Genomic DNA, 17,761 nt, shown 5'->3' with positions numbered 1-17,761 from the left:
AGAAAATAGAGATTGACAATAAGAGGACAATCTATACTATAAATATTTGTTAGCTCAATTGGTTTGGAGAATATATAATTGTATCAAATATCGTTTTAGTGAAGCTTTCAAAGAATAAATACTTGAACAAAACTTTATATTATCCGGGAGATTATTCCAAATGTCCGGACCCGAATGTCTTATAGATTTATGTGCCACTAATAATTTGGGATTCAAAAGGTGGAAATTTCTACATATACGAGTAGGGTATGAATGGACAGAAGTATTGAACCTAAACATGTTATCAAACAATGATGGAAGTTGATCATGTATATATTTAAACATAATTACTGCTACTTGAATAATATTCAAATCAAAAACCTTCAATGCTTTAAGCTCATGAAATAAAGAATCAGTACAGATGAGCCAGAAAATACGATCCTGTACAAATACGTATAACTTTCTTTTGTAATTTGAATATAGAATTTATTTTGGTAGAGCCGCAAGTACCCCATACAACATTGCAATAACTTATATATGGGAGAATATAATCGAAATAAAGTTGAACGAGGAAGAAAGAACTTCAGCTTGGAAATTATCCATATATTTCTAGAAATAGTGTACAACGATATAAAGAAAACATAAGGAAAATTCAACATATTTTCACTCTTCTCGCATAATAAAAGGGCTATTGTGCACTTTTACGGCCCTATAACGATTGACTTGCCTCTTTCAGAAGGCACGGGGGATAATATTACCATTAACATACGTCAGTGACAAGTCGAGGAAATGTGCACCTTTTTTTTTCACAAAATAAAATTTTGTGAAATTCTCTCCTCCCATATTTCCCTTATATCGTTCTATACGCATGTAACATCATACACTGTACAGCCTTCTCATCAGTGACTGAGCAGAAACTTCAAAAATTCATATCTTTAGAACGGATTTAATTGTCCAATTTTTCCCAAATTTTTACCGATGTGTTCTACTAATAGCTGCATATTCTCAATCCACAGGTACCGGTATATGAAAAAGGTGATCTGAACCCTAATCCTAATCCTAATCCTGGACCTAATCCTAACCCTGACCCAAACTCTAACCCTAAACCTTACCCTAATTTTTACTCTAACCTTATCACTACTCATTATTTAGAGGGGGTATAGTCCTCGGGGGTAGTATCCCTGATACGCTCTCAAACATGGTTCAAGTCGAGTGCTCTCTGATTTTATGCAAGAAATGGAATTATACTCAGTATTTCATACTGGGGGGCGTTTCATAAACGAGTTCGTCGGAGGTTTTCACCGACAAATTTGCTATCAGCCAATCAGACGCAAGGATTTCCGTAGCTTTTAACAGTTGTCAGTGTAAATCACTGACAAAAAGTTTCATGAAACGGTCCCCTGAACCGTCTGCTATAGTATCCGAGGCTAGAGCGAAACTGCGCATCCAACAGGATGTACAGCGAGACCATGAGCGAGCGTGAGACCACATGCATAATCGATTATGACGTAATGTGTGCGCGTCGAGGATCCCCATTACGTCATCAGAGGCCGCACAGCAAGCTCAGTACCGTGTGAACAACACATGACAATGTTTGTGTGTGATTGGATGTGTTCCAGTGCTTTTTAGTATTGCTTCGTCGCGTAGACTAGATCTAACCGTTAGTTGTTGCCTTGTTTTTCAGAGAAAGACAACAGAACTGAATAAGACGCGATTAAGCTGAATCCAGTGAGGGTGAAGCAGCAAGTCTTTTCATTATATGTCAACATTTTATACCGGAGACCAACAGCAACAAGGTTAGTAGAATGCGTTTCTTCCCTTTTTGGCTCTTACAACATGTACAAAGCAGTAGAATCTAACGTTAGTTTCTACGGTCAGAGACAGAGTACTCCGACGTAACGTTAGAAATCCGGCTTACATTCTTATCTTATATTCATAAATGATCACCATTCCTGGACTACCGGTATGCCCGTACCATGTCAATGTGGCATGATTTATGACTATGATGGCCCGGTTTTACATCCTTCATCGTTCATTATCACACATCATGTGACAGGTGAATACAGGTGAATTCTATCACACGCGCGACGCGATGTGAAACTTGTGGGCGTGTTTTACTTTAGTCAGAAACAACAAACTTCAATGTATAATCCATTCCCATAGACAATACACGCAGGCTGGCTACAACGTTAAAAATATATTTGCAAGGGTTTCAGTTAAGTTCTGTAATTACGACAAAAATTGATTTTGTTCGCTTTGCTTTGGAAGAACTGTTAAGGGAAAGAGTTCCTTATGTCCCCAACTAACCCCGCCCTTACAAAAAATAACCATGAAATTTACGGTATTACCATGGTAAAACCTCAATTGCCATAGTAAAACCATGGTATCGATGGTATTACTACGAGTACCACAGAAAAACCATGGTGATGCATGGTGATACCACAGAAAAACCATGGTAAAACCTCAATTGCCATAGTAAAACCATGGTATCAATGGTATTGCTACGAGTACCACAGAAAAACCATGGTGATGCACGGTGATACCACAGAAAAACCATGGTAAACTATCAATACCATGACACGACCATGGTACTGATACGTATACTATAGAATAACTGTGAAGTCTATGGTATTTCCATGGTTTTACCATAGGCGACACAAAATAACCATGGTAATAGTATGTTATAATTTTTATACCATAGCACTACCATGGTATTACTACCAGTACCATGGAAAAACCATGCCATCTACTGTATTTGCCTGGTATAACTATACAGGTACAATAAAATAACTATGGTGATGCCGGGTTATGGCCATCATACCATGGCATCACCACGGTATTACCACTTGTACCATAAAATAACCATGGTATATAAGGAATTTCCCCAGTATCGCTGCACTAATTAACCATGGATATACCATGTAATAACCATCATACCATGGCACGGTTCTGGCACTACTAGGCCTACTTGTACCATAGAATAACCACGGAGATACCATATGATAACCATCATACCATGTACTACAACCACAGGGTCTTTAATCGTACCGCAGCATATATAACCATAGTCTTTTTGTCATCTTCTGTATTTCTAAGGGTACACAAAAATAGCCATGGTGATACCATGGTTCAACAACAACATATCAATTATGATATTCTTATAGCTGAAAGGGACTGTACAGTAGGTACTGGTTGAGATGAGGATTCAGATTTACAACTTATTTTTTTCTGTTAGATGATAAACCTCTCATGAAATAAAGTGTATGAAAGAGCATATACAGCTGTAATTTCAAGAAGGATTCAACGTTTTGAAGAAAATTCGTCTTGAAATGGCTGAGATTACCAACCCCCCCCCCCCAAAAAAAAAAAAAAAAATCAAAATGAAATTGACAGGCCCCATCTTTCATTAGGAGCTCTTTGTTTTAATTTGTTTTTAGATATCTCAGTCATTTCTCAGCCTGTTTTCATTAAATAAACGTTTGAGTCCTCTTCTGCTCTTTATCATTTCAAAGAGTGGTTTCTAAATATCTCGCAAAATGTTACAAGCTGAATCCTCATCTCATCCAGTACTGTATACTCCTTTTAAATGTCAAATAATGACGAAAAAATGTACATTCTCTACTGGTATCACAAGGAAAAAATGGTCCCATTATAGCTATCCGTTTGACCCAACTTGTTCAAATAGTTGCAAACTGGAAGTAGGCCGATACTCGTTCACATTACCATGGTGTGAATTACCATACAATTAAAGATGAAAATTAATACCAACTCACGCCATTCCAGCTGACACTAAATTGAATGAGCTGGCACACTCTGAAAAAAAAAACCCCAATCAATTCCAGCTGAATATTATGGCCTGGCTCTAAATCATTGATTATGAAGTTTTATTTGTACCAACTGGAAAACATGTCGTTCAACTGGCAGACTCACTAGTTGACTCCACTTAGACAAGTTGACTCCAAACTAACATTTCATTCCAACTGACAGACTGAAACAAATGAAATAAACTAGGCAATTGTCTACCAATTAGAATTCATTGACATAACCTACAGATTCACCACTGGATTCCAATTGCAAGAAACGGAATAAAGTGTCATACTGAAATATCAACTACCCGATTCCTGTATAGATACAATAATTGTATTGAACTTGACTAGACACAACTGGCAGATTTACCAGTTGACTCCACTTGAAAGCGATGGAATGGACTGGTACACTGAGAAAACATAGATGACTCCAGTTTGAACAAATGGATCAAACTGTGATGAGTGAGTTACATGTGTGTAATGACAACATACCTAATAGTAGTAGCATAGTGGTACTGGTGATAATAATGATGATGATAATAATAATAATAATAATAACAATAATAATAATAATGATGATAATAATAATAAAAATAATAATAATAATAATAATAATAATAAGGTCTTATCCAGGAGAGCCTCTCCAGTGTTGTCGCTGCTCTATACCACAGGGCCCTGCCATACCACTAACAGTTGAACTGTTCTAATGAAAATGACAGATTAAAAAAATTAGATCTATTGTGTAAACTGGAACATTAAAGCCTATTGGTTGATTCCAGTAGGAAGAAATAGACCAAAGTATGCCCTTAGACAAAGTGGGATCAACTGGACACAACAAGCAGATTTTTCAGTTGATGATCCACTTGAAAGAAATTGTGTGAAATGGCATACAACAACCAGTTGATTACAGTAGAAACAATGAGTGCACATTCGAGTTCGACACCCACAAATCATACAGCCAACAAATCAAACAACCCATGAATTTGACACCTAGCGAACAAGGCCCACATGACTGCGACACTAGGTAAATAAGGCCCACGACACTTTTACAATAAGCCCCATGATGCAATGTCGAGCTTGTGGGCCGTATGACTTGTGGGATGACCCCGAAAAAATTGGACCAATTTGGTGCAGGTTGAATCGACTGGACACAACTGGCAGATTTACCAGTAAGAACTGGCATACTAAAACATCAACTCCATGATTCCAGCAGATTCAACTTTTTTGAACCAGGCTCTTGTATACCTGTTGCAAATGACTTGACACAACTGATAGATTTATTCAACTTCAAAGCAATGCAGATTTAACCTACATGCACTTTGATAAAGTTTAGGCTGTAACAGTTAGTAGAACCCAGCCGGGTAATGTATCAAACTGGCATGACTGGGGAAGTTCATACCAGTTCATCAAATCTGGCAGTTTTACCAATTGATTCCACTTTTTAAACGATTATAAACGTACCAATACATTACAGTCAAAACTATTGGACCATTATGAGTATACTTGCAACGAATGGGAAAAATCAAAATATAACAACCGATTCTAAAGGTAAACCCCTTAAACTCTAAGGGACGTGGCAGGAGAGGGAAGGGCGGAATCCACCCTCGATGTTTCGAGTCTGCGATGGAAGAGACCCTGTCATGAGACATTTTCCTGACTTTTTTTCAAGTTCAACTTCAAATTCATTGTTGTTTTTTCCACAGCAAAATAATTTATTTGGTGAACATAAATCTCGCTTTCTTCAATGAAAGTAGAATGCATGTAATTTGTACAGAGAAAGCAATAATTGAAAACCTAAAGTAGGGGTACAATGCAGTGGTTGCTGAGGTAACAAAAGTGAAATAAATGAAATATGCATTGTGTGAAAAAAGCAGGGACCCACTAAAAAGACAAAGCTTGTGAAGTACGGTCCCTTCTCCGATTGAAAAAAAAAATCGACGCAAAGATTGATTGAAAACAGCAACAAAGAAACTCTTTAAAAATCTGACTATTCTTTATCGGAGCATATCCAGGAATTCCGTAAATGGGGTGGGGGTGGGGATGGGGGAGGGATCTGTCATGGTGCCACTTCCGCAATTAAAGGGGGCAGACATGCCCATTTTCATTTTGTTTTCTTTTTATTTATTTATTTTTATCTTATCAAAAATTAAAGAAGGGGCCCCCTGGAGCTATCACTGCTGTAACATTAATCACTGCGATTGATTGATCTTATGCTAATTATGGTATAAAAGTGGTCAATGAGAATCTCATAAGAAAACAAAGGAAACAATAAAAAACAAAGAAATACATTTGAAACTCAAAAAAAAAATCATATACATAATAAATTGGCTTTTGGAAGTCCTTTAATGTCTGATGCATGGTCTTTAAACATGTAAAAACAGACTTACAAATGATTAAGAAATAGACTCTTAATACTTTTAATTAGGCTAAAATAAGATGATGGGCCTAATTTGCACAAATAATTAATTGATGAATTAGAATTAGAAATTGACAATAAAAAAAAATATTATAAGATATATAACACATAATTTTGTAGATTACAATGTGGTTGTAACTTGGGCCAAATTTCGCTACGATCGTAATACTAATGGTCGAGATCTTGTGGAGGGGGGGGGGGGGGGAGGCGAAATTCCCTCCCAAAATGCAATTTTTAGCATTTATAGCCAAATAAGCCTGGCCCGTTAAAGATAAGCAAAGTTTTGGAACTAATTCACATTGTGTGTTATCTCATACATATTCCAAGTATGACCCAAAATATTATACCGGTATGTTCATGTAATAAATGTACTACAGCCTGTATTTAGTATATGTGTGAATGTGTGTAGTGTGTGTATGTGTGTATGTGTGTGCTTGTGTGTGTGTGGGGGGGGGGGGTGTGGGTGAGTGCAAACACCCGGTTAGTACTAATATATCCATGGTACCAAGAACTGACTTCTTCCCATGCAGTTTAAACCTCATTAACCCAACTGGAAAATGTAACACAAGTTGATTCAAGTTGCACGAACCATGTTTTGACTTGGTTTCTGTATCGCTCATGAATATTCATGAGAGAGCATCTAACATGCAAAAGGTGAGAAAATAGATAAAAGACATAAAAACCCAAAGTATATATTCTGGGTTTAAACTTTGAAGTATGTTGGGAAATTTCTCTTTTGTTACCAACTATTTTAACTTGTGTTATAACAATGCATATTCATATTTTGATAGGACTAATATTATGCATGACATGTAGTTAGTAACCATGCCTTAAACCTTTTCAGATATCAGCCCATATATAAAGAACTGATACACTAGCAATGTATCTAGGAATAGGATGTATACTCTAGGTATACAGATAGGTAGACCTGTATAGATTAGGATGTAGGTCTTGTACAATAGTGTAGAAACAGGTGTATGTGATTAGAGGCCAGGTTATGTAGGTAACATACTAGTACTGCATGCTGTAAATACACGACCATTAATGTAATTTTTCTTTTCAAATTGTAAATACCATGGTAATACCAGGGTAATACCATGGTAATACCATGGTAAAATCACCTCAGAAATACCATGGTATTGTACCATGGTACCGTACCATGGTATTTGGTAAGCACAGTAATACCATGGTAATATACCATGGTACATGGTAAGAGCAGTAATACCATGGTATTTTGCCATGGTAATACCATGGTAATGTACCATGGTTTTACCAGGGCAAAATTACCAGGTTTCCATGGTTCATTACCATACCATGGTATTACCATGGTAAAACCATGGTTCTTTTTTGTAAGGGCGTCGCGGGGCGCTGTAACACGGTACGTATTTGTCCGTATGGGGTCGCTGCTGCGGTTAGTCCCCAACCAACTTGCACAAAATAAACAAACCACTAGGTTTCTAGACGTCTATTCCCCCTTACTAATAATAAATTAAATAAAGGTTAGGGCCTACTGTATGGGACCCTTTACGGTACGTATTTGTCCGTATGGGGTCGCTGCTGCGGTTAGTCCCCAACCAACTTGCACAAAATAAACAAACCACTAGGTTAAATTCTAGACGTCTATTCCCCCTTACTAATAATAAATTAAAGTTAGGGCCTACTGTATGGGAAGTCTTCCCATTAAATGGCATACCGTAGATATGGGTAAAGTCGGCCTAGTGGGTAAAGTCGGCCACCAGCGCGCGAAGTACAACTACTTGTACTGCGCGCGCTGGGGGCCGACTTTACCCAATAGGCCGAGTTTACCCAAAACTACGGTAACCTTTATTTAGTCCATTATTAGTTTAAAAAAGTAGCAATCTATCCATTTTTTGCAAACTAGGGAGGGGGGGCGACTAAGGAGGTGAGGGGGAGACTAAGGATCACCTGCGGCGTCTGTCCGTCCGTCCGTCCGTCGTCCGTCCGTCCATCGTCCGTCTGTCGTCTGTCCGTAACGCTACAAAAACTTCAATAACTCGTTACTCTGGGCTTCAATTGCAATCAAACTTTGAGGGAAGAGGGGTCATACAAAGTTTCACATTTTACCATATATGAAGGTCACCTCAAGGTCAAAGCTCACAGGCAGGGGTCAATGAACTTTTAGAGTCCAATGTTAAGTTTTTATGGCGCGTTTCTATATATGGGTCATAACTTTTGATCCATAACTCCATTTGTGACTAAACTTGGATGGTAGATGTTTGGGGAGTGGATGGTCACCACTAGGTCAAAGGTCACAAGCAGGGGTCAACAAACTTTTAGAGCCCAATGTTAAGTTTTTATGGCGCGTGTCTATTATGGGTCATAACTTTTGATCCATAACTCCATTTGTGACTAAACTGGGATGGTAAATGTCCAATGTTAAGTTTTTATGGTGCGTTTTTATTATTGGTCATAACTTTTGATCCATAGGTCCGTTTGTGACCAAACTTGGATGGTAGATGTCCCTTGGGGAGTGGATGGTCACCACAAGGTCAAAGGTCACAAGCAAGCGTCAACAAATAGAGCCCAATGTTAAGTTTATAATATATGGCGCATTTGTATTATGGGTCATAACTTTTGATCCATAGGTCCGTTTGTGACTAAACTTGGATGGTAGATGTCCCTTGGGGAGTGGATGATCACCACAAGGTCAAAGGTCACAAGCAGGGGTCAACAAACTTTAAGACTAGAGCCCAATGTTAAGTTTTTATGGCGCGTTTCGATTATGGGTCATAACTTTTGATCCATAGGTCAGTTTGTGACCAAACTTGGATGGTAGATGTCCCTTGAGGAGTGGATGGTCACCACAAGGTCAAAGGTCACAGGCAGGGATTAACGAACTTTAAGGGCCTAACGATAAGTTTTTATGGCACGTTTGTTTTTTTTTGCCATAAATTTTGCCCCTTTTATGTTTTTTTTAAATCTGTTATATCTCTTTTTTTATCTGATACATCCCATTTGCGTACAATTTCTTGTACGTGAATGGGCGAGACACATTATGGCACTTGCCTTGTTTCTACTCCCATATGATACTGTGACAGCTACTGTACTGCTGTGTCAATGTACATACATGTACACAAGGTGAGATGAGTGAAAACAATCTGTTTTTGCTTAAGGGCAATTCCGCAGTTAGGTGGACATGACATGGATAAAAGAAATGTGCCTCTTTATCTTACTCTTTAATTTAGGTACCAACTAATGCCATGGATGTTCACCAATCATTAAGGTCTTTCAAATTCAGTACATTTTATTTTTCGTATTTATTGATTTCGCGAGATCTAAAACCATCATTTAAAATGTACATGTGGGACTGGGGATGCTGAAATTCACTTAAATGCAAATTACAGTGGGTTCCTTTGAAATTTTTTCCTCAAAGTTTTGCTAATGGGTAAAAGATGAATACATTTAAATACTCCAGAAGTCATGTGACATTTTGTCAATTACAAAAGGGTGAAATGACCTGCGGAATTACTCCGGACAAATGTAACGTTACTAACCGTAACGTTACTAACCATGCTTTTGGGGGTCTAGCTAAAAAATAATTGGTCGAACTGCTAAAAAAATTTGTGTGAACATTTGTCATGATGCAATAATTAAAATTAATGCAACACTTTGTTTGAAGTGACTTGAATTTTTGCACACTTTTTGTTACAAGACATTGATTTTTTTGTCATGTCCTTTTTTCGTAACGTTACTAACCTGCCCTTTAAGTTGCCATAGCAATTCTAATATTTCATGGATTGTATTCATTCTTTTCTGTATCATAAACCTGGGAAGGATGAACATGTCTTTGACATGATTTTGACTTGAAATGAATAAATGGTAATTTAGTAGTAAAAACAAATATCTGAATTTGTTCAAATGTAACGTTACTAACCGCGGAATTGCCCTTAAGATGATGACAAGGATTTAGCAGTGACTGAAATAGGATCTAGATAGATAAATATAATGTGGTTTATTGTGATATTTGATGCAGTATTGCTATTGCTGCACAGTTAACAGTGACATCATCACATGTACTTCGCATTTTTGCAGTAGACGATTCTCATTTGTGGGATACGTTGTATTACCAAGAAAATGTAAGTAAATGCACAAATGTTTTAATTTCTTCTTCAACAGATGTCTGATCCATCAGTTTCACCCCCTGGCTATGATGACACTGGTAAGCAACAGGGCATCAGCAACTCCCAACTGCCCTATAAAGTATAAAAGAATGAAGAAAATATAATGCAATAACCAAGGTCAAGGAGCTTTTGAAATTCAAGTGCATGGCTTTATCTTTTGGTAGATTTGATAGAAATAATGCTACCGTTAGAATGCAAGTTCTCTGCTTTTAGATGCAGGCACCCTGTATGTCTGTCTTTACATGCACTGAAATTTAACTCGATATTAAATGTTGTGTTCGACAACTTTATTCACCGCGACTGAAAATGCACAAGTTTGAGTGCATTTTCAGTCGCGGTGAATGAAGTTGTAGAATACAAGCAATCAGATAACAGTTATCTGTGGCTGAATTTTTTTTTTGTCTTCTTTTTTTTTTTTGGGGGGGGGGGATAGATATTTACAATGGCAGAGTGTACACCCAGCAAATGCTGCTATGAATGAAACTCAGTAAAATGATGCCATAGCTAAGTAATATTCAGAGGAAATCAAAGAAGTTGTGACCATCTGGATGTCATTTCCAAATTATTAAAATTACAACAAGTGTGACAGCAAAATCTTGTAGTCTCCTCATCCAGCAATGGCTGTACCAAAACTTCAACCTCCTATTCATTGACATTTTACCAGGCCAAGTTTGTTATTTTAAATCAAGACAAGCAGTTGTACTGAATACAGTAATACACATTTTTATGTTTTTTAGTCTAACATTTTGAAAATATTGTTCAAGAAAGGCTGCAGAATGTGTCAATTTTCCCTCACGGCCTCGAAACTCATCTAGAATTCAGCCACTTACTTGATGACCTCACGTGTACGACGCATTACGCCGCTGACCGTTGCATATATGAGTTTGCATGCATTTTCAGTCGTGGTGAATGATGAAGTTGTAGAATACAAGCAATCTGATACTTTGTTATGTAAGACAATCTTGACCTGAGTCTACCAGAAAGATCTTGAAACCAGGAGTGATGACAGTGACAAAGATGATGGAGATTTAGGGGATGGGGGAGGTTAGGGGATGCGGAAGACTGCGTGCAAGCGGCAGAAGTAGATCCCCCGGATGGTGGTGCTGCAGCAGCTAGCCTGGCCGCATCAGCATTGCTCCCCGGCAGGCCGGGGGGTTGAGGCCAATGAGAAGGGTCAGCTTGAGTGAATTCACTGGACAAACGGGCTGCTTCGTATCCATGTAGCACAAATGCTGAAGAACAAAATTGCACCAAAATCATGGGGTGTAGCTTATTTCCAACTACTCACATGAATTTGAATGAAATCGGTTGTGGGAAAGCACCACTGAAAACAACACGACCTTCATTACAGATCGCGGTGTACGCTGCCTGCACAATCTAGATTTTAGTGAAATTCAGGTTTCTGAAATTTGAGACATCCGCATGGACAGTCCCTGCCATGCATGGTTTGCAATTCCCATTCAGATTCCCCAAGGCGTACACATCAGTTTGCACAGACTATCTCTTGATCTACTAGTGTAGACTATTGCTGACTGTCAAGTACAGGGTGATACTGTCTTAATTTAATGTTTACATGGTAGGCCTATACCTGTATTGTACTTGTAAGCTAGTATGGTTGAAATACAAAATTAATTGTCATCTCAGTAAATAGACTGATTGTATCTGTCTCTTGTTAATTGGGCTTCTTACCTAACCATGGTAGATCATGCTAACATGGTCAGTCCCTAGTACAGATGGATCTTCTCGTATAACTCTGTTGCTATAGATGCAGAACTAGGTCTATGCTGAACAGCCTACTTTGCACCGATCTGTATAATTTTCAGCTAAAAACGCCCTACAGAGGGCATTTCAGCCCCATTGAATCAGTTCTAGTGGAACGTCTCATAAGCGTAATCTATTCCTTATTGATGTTTGGCTCACTAATCTTGTAAATTATTCCGAAAAATTCATATTTTTTGTTTTTCTTGCACAGCCACAGGTCTCGCAGCTGCCTCCCAAAACACAGCGCCGCTCAAATCAACTGCTGCTGTGCGTGGCCACTGTGCGCGTGCGCACGCTGTTCTGCAGCTCGCTGCTTGGCTACCGGTACTTTGTATACATACGTCATCCAAAAGAAAGCCGAAATCGTAACTGTCGCTCAGAAAAGCAAAAAGAATACAGCTTTTTAAATGCGTCTGATTATGTCATGGATATCCTTTTGGTATCAAAACTGATACAGGGTGGTCCACAACTTGAAATTTGAGCATGGTGCAAGCTCAGAATCTGAGAATATTGCAGAAATTGAATATGCGCGGAGCGCACCCAATGAGTATGTAGTACGCAATATTTTGCTGCTTATCTCTCTTTGTGCTGCTTACATTCAATGTTCTCTCTCATGTTTTGCACACAAATGTCTAAGTACCAGGTAGTTTGATGTTTCTTATGTTATGCATATGTTCTGCACATTTTTGAATACTTTTACTTTGAGCTTGTTGCAAATTCATGAGGATGTTGCATAGCATGTTGCTGGCTTTTGAGGATGTTGCACAAGAATTGTAGCATGTTGCAGCGACATGCTAAAACCCCTCGTGGACCACCCTGTGATATATTGACATTGTTCATACTCTTAGCTTTATATCAGTGTATAATTTGCCATACTTCAGATACACCATTTCAACAGGTAGTCGGTCTAAAATATTCATAACTTTTGATATTGCAATTAAAAGAAGAAGAAGCAGGGACATTTTGTTAAGTACTGTAAAAGTGGATATTTTTGTGTAACTGCTTTTTCGCACTCGGCCCGATAAGAAGAGTTTCGCGTGTTTTTAAATAAGCGGAATCAAGACTGTAAGTACTAGAGCATTTGGCATGCAAAAATATTTGCATGCTTTTATTTTTGCGCTAGTTTCTGGTTGCGCGAAATTCGCGAAAATTTCAACACCACATAAATTTCCACTTTTACAGTATGTCTTTGTTCCAGAGGGTGCCAGAGGCATTGTTACGCATAGTTTGACAAAGTTGAATCAACTGTGATCTTACTTTATTGCCCTTTCAATAGTGTGAACTCTCGTGTAGGACAAGATTTGGTTAAAAAAATGCAAGTAAACTTTGAAAAAAGCATGCTGAATGTGGTCCTTAGGCCAAAGACCTTACACGTATTTCAAAATGATTCCAGGATTGCACTGATTAGCAGATATGAGCAAAGATATCTTCTTACGGACCACCGTCATTAACATTTTGATTGACACCAACAGTCCTGTGTGCACTCTGCCCCTTCATCCACTGCCCTGAGCTAACTTCATAACTACCTTATCTTTTTATCTCTGCAACACTAGTGAAAGGAGACAATCCATCTCAGAATGTTCCCCCACCGTATACCCAGCAGTCGGCTGGCCAGCCTCCGCAACCTGCAGGATATCCGCAGCAGCCACGGGATATCCGCAGCAGCCACCAGCTGGTTATCCTCAGCAACCACCTGCTGCTTATCCACAGCAGCCACCAGCCGGATATCCACAGCAGCCACCTGCCGGATATCCACAGCAGCCACCAGTTGGATACCCACAACAACCTGCAGGTCAAGGGGTTGATGCCTCAAACGTCGTCATCGTGAATCAGGTACATAAGCTAACGGGAAAATCAAACCTCCGTGTTGGTACACTGTCCAGACTTCAATGTCTCAAGCAACACCTACCAATCCTTCTGCGACCATCCTTGGGCTTTTCAAATTTGTGAAAATTACTTTGAAGTAGGCCAGTGTAAAAGATCTAGGGGAGACTAGGCAATGGAAAGTTGGCCTGATTCTGATATATTAGGAAATCCCTGTAGCGAATTGTATGTAGTTCTATTTGCAGCATGTATGCAGCCAAAGAGTCTTGACTGGAATTAAATGTTGCTGATGAGTGTGCACTTGGGTGCACTTATTTTCGCTGACAGGTAAATTTATTTTAGCAGATCTGTGCCAGCCGTGTTTTCTTTTTTTATGTACTTCTTTAAGCAGAGAATGAAGATCGATTCAAATGTAGTACTACTGAATCATGATGGCTTGGCAAATTTGCATAAGAGATTCTGCATAATTGTGTGATATTCTTCTAGGTTTATCCCCCCCCCCCCAAAAAAAAAAAAATAAATAAAAAAATAAATATAAAAAGAATAAATAAATAACTGTATCACCACATGATCAACTGTTGCCTTTGTTTTGACTGACACACGCAGAGATTTTGCACTCTAATCCATAGACTCTTCTTTTCCTTTCGTGTGTTACATAATGTCATGATCTTTGTTTTACTGTACTTTCTCTCCCTGCAGCCTCCTACAACATTCACGACAATCCAGCACACAATTCAGTTCCGTGATGCACCGGTCAACTGTCCCTGTCCAAACTGCAACAACCAGGTAACCTCAGTGGTGAGGAGGGAGGTTGGAGGCTTTACTCTCTTGATTGCTGGGGTCTGTGCATTGTTGGGTAAGTAAATTATCTAAGCCTTCAATGTGCATTGCAAGCCTTAATCACCTACAAATAACACTGCTTGTCTCCATAACATAGGTCAATAGGGAGTCAAATTCTTAACCCTTACTGCGCTTTGTTCGATGTTTGAAATGCACGCTTGAGTGCTTTCAACACTGACTGGCACAGATGTCTGGAAACAAATTGTCAAGGAGCTGAGATAACCTAGTCCCCCAGGTCTAGGGCAATTACCCCCTGGACAATCACCCCAGATTCCAATCCTAATCCTGAACCGAATCCTAACCCTAACCAAAACTCTAACTCTAACCCTAAACCTAACCCTAACCCTAAACCTAACCCTAACCCTGATCTTTTCTCTAACCTTATCACTAACCAGTATTTAGCCGTGGGGTAATTGTCTTCAGGAGGTAATTGCCCTGATATGGGGTAAGTCCGCAGATCAGATATTCATTCGCTTTTCCAGGTGACAACAACCAGATGAGAGATTAAGAAATGAAAAAAAAGTAAAAACAAGTCAGCAATGTATAATAATAATAGTAGATTGGGATTGAGAGCTTTGAAGAGGCTGATTGTTGATCTTTTGACATGATTCCATTTAACCCTTTCTTTGCCAATGAGTCAAATGTGCACAAATTTCTAACACAAACCCATGGACAGGAAATAAACGTGGCACATAGAGATGAATTAGTTTTATGGTTAATTGGAAACAAATGGTCTACCACACTTGCCCATGGATAAAAACAAAGAAAGCACGCACCAAGCTTTTTGTATGCAGTTGTTTGTATGGAAAAAAAATTGCATATTTGATTTTGAATTAGATTGAATGATACAGCTCTCCCTAAACTTTTTCCCATTCCTCCTGTCTCCCCTCAGCTTGTGGATGGGCTGTTGTCTGATTCCGTTCTGCATCGACCAGTGCAAGGATGCCGTGCACACGTGCCCGGTCTGCAACTACCAGCTGGCCCGCTGGTCTCAGCTCTAAATTTGGAGATTGACACAGAGCTACACCAGTGTGCCAGTGAGTTGCAGATCAGCGAAAGAGGCTGGGACACCTAGAGAAAGGAGAGTTGGAATGAGAGGCATTCTTCGTTGGATGGAGTCCTCATATCATTTAATTTCAATGTGAGATGTCAATAGCTGTGATATTCAGTGAGCAGACTTTAGGTGGAAATGGGATGGTGGGAGGGAAGATAGATAATTTCTTGGGTACAAATACTTGAAAAAAAAAGTCTGTAAATAAAAAGTGATTATCATAGCAAAAAGTGTAATGGGCTTATGCTATAATTGCGGAAAATAGATTTATTACACTTAGTATAATCAAGAAAATAGTGTGCTATGGAAAAGAGATGAAATGAGAGGGTTCCATTTTTTTCTTACATACTAAGAAGTCCAGGAAGTATTCAGTGGGTCCAAGCATAGATGGCCCTGGTCCAATAGAGCACCTTTCCTGCTCAGCAAACTTCTAATATCAACATTTTATAATGCTGAGTACTTAGAGTTACACCTCCGTTGTGGCATCAGTAGTGTGACATGTGTCTTGCTGAACTGCAAGGACTAGTTCTTGATCATGTCGTTTTTTGCATTCCATCCAGAGCAAATTCCTCACACTGGAAACATTTCATTACACTCAAGACAATCCTCAAGGTCATCCATAGCATACTGGTTAATGACCTATGATATGTGCTAACTTTGTAATTTATCTAGTTGTCTTCAACATTGTATAAAATATGAACATTTATACCTTTTCTGTACCTGCAGTACTGATTTATGGCTGATGAAAGGCTTGTTTAGGGGCTGATTTGTTAGACTAAGTTCTTTGTTTGTTTGATGTGTGTGTGTGTTTTTCTTTAAAGCAAGTAGCAGGCAGTGATATTAACCTCCATTACTGAAAATAAAGTTTTATGACTGAGTGTACCATGAAGTGCTGATTGCTACAGTTCAGGGAAATACCTTAGAAAAAGAATTTTTATATACCATCCTTAAGTGCTGAGAAGAAATATAAAGAAATATACACAGGCTGAGCACAAAACAAATAAATTGTGTACATTTCAAAGCTGATAAAGACATGACAAATATCTTTTATACTGTTTCAATGTTGCATCAAAGTATGCAAAAGAGCATGTTAACACTTGATTAAAATAATCACAGGCCTGTTTCATGTTGTGTAATAAGTTTTGTTATGTCGAGGTTGTGTAATGCTAGGTATTGTCACTCAATAAACAATCATTTATAAACTGCAGTGTTATCTAAGGCATAGCCAATTTTCTTGAATTAGTTGACAAGTTAATGTACTCTATAAGTACCAGTATTTGAACAATTGTAAGATTCCACATTTTCCATTTTATAATGTTGTACATAACTGATAACTGAACCAAAACATAATATACAATGTACCTCTCTTTCAAACATGTAAATGCACAAAGTTGTACTACAACTTTTTTTTTTTTTTTTTAGAGAAACGTAATGTTAATAGTGTGTATGTGTCTTGTATTTTAAAGATATGGATTAATTTGGGTGACGAAAGTTATTATTTATTATTTTTTTATCTTTTTGTAATTATGCTGCATTAGGAGCTTGCAGATGATTTTGAATTATCTATGATTGGTACTCGATAGTGTAATTCCATAAAGAAAAAAGATCAGAACCCTGAACCAAATGTCTGTGCAGCTGTAGATCTACTTTCAATTAATTATATACCCTTACGTATTTTTTTTTTTATGTTGGGGAATATTTATCTTTTGTATATATGTCATTATACCTGAATTGTCTGTTGATATGGGCATATAGTTAATGTCATCCACATACTACTCATTCATATACTGTGTACCACTGTAGCATTGTGTATGCTGTCTTTAACAAACTCTGTTTCTTTGTTTTTTCCACAAAGTGGTTGTGTTACATACACCATTTGAACTTCAGTTGAACGAATTGTCCACACACTATAGTGTGATGTAATGTAATACAGAAGTATTTT

The sequence above is a fragment of the Diadema antillarum genome, unplaced genomic scaffold (assembly GCF_040938485.1).
Source record: "Diadema antillarum isolate AM-2024a unplaced genomic scaffold, OU_Dant_1.0 scf00000017, whole genome shotgun sequence".
In the NCBI taxonomy this organism is placed as follows: domain Eukaryota; kingdom Metazoa; phylum Echinodermata; class Echinoidea; order Diadematoida; family Diadematidae; genus Diadema; species Diadema antillarum.
This window is presented reverse-complemented; position numbering follows the sequence as displayed.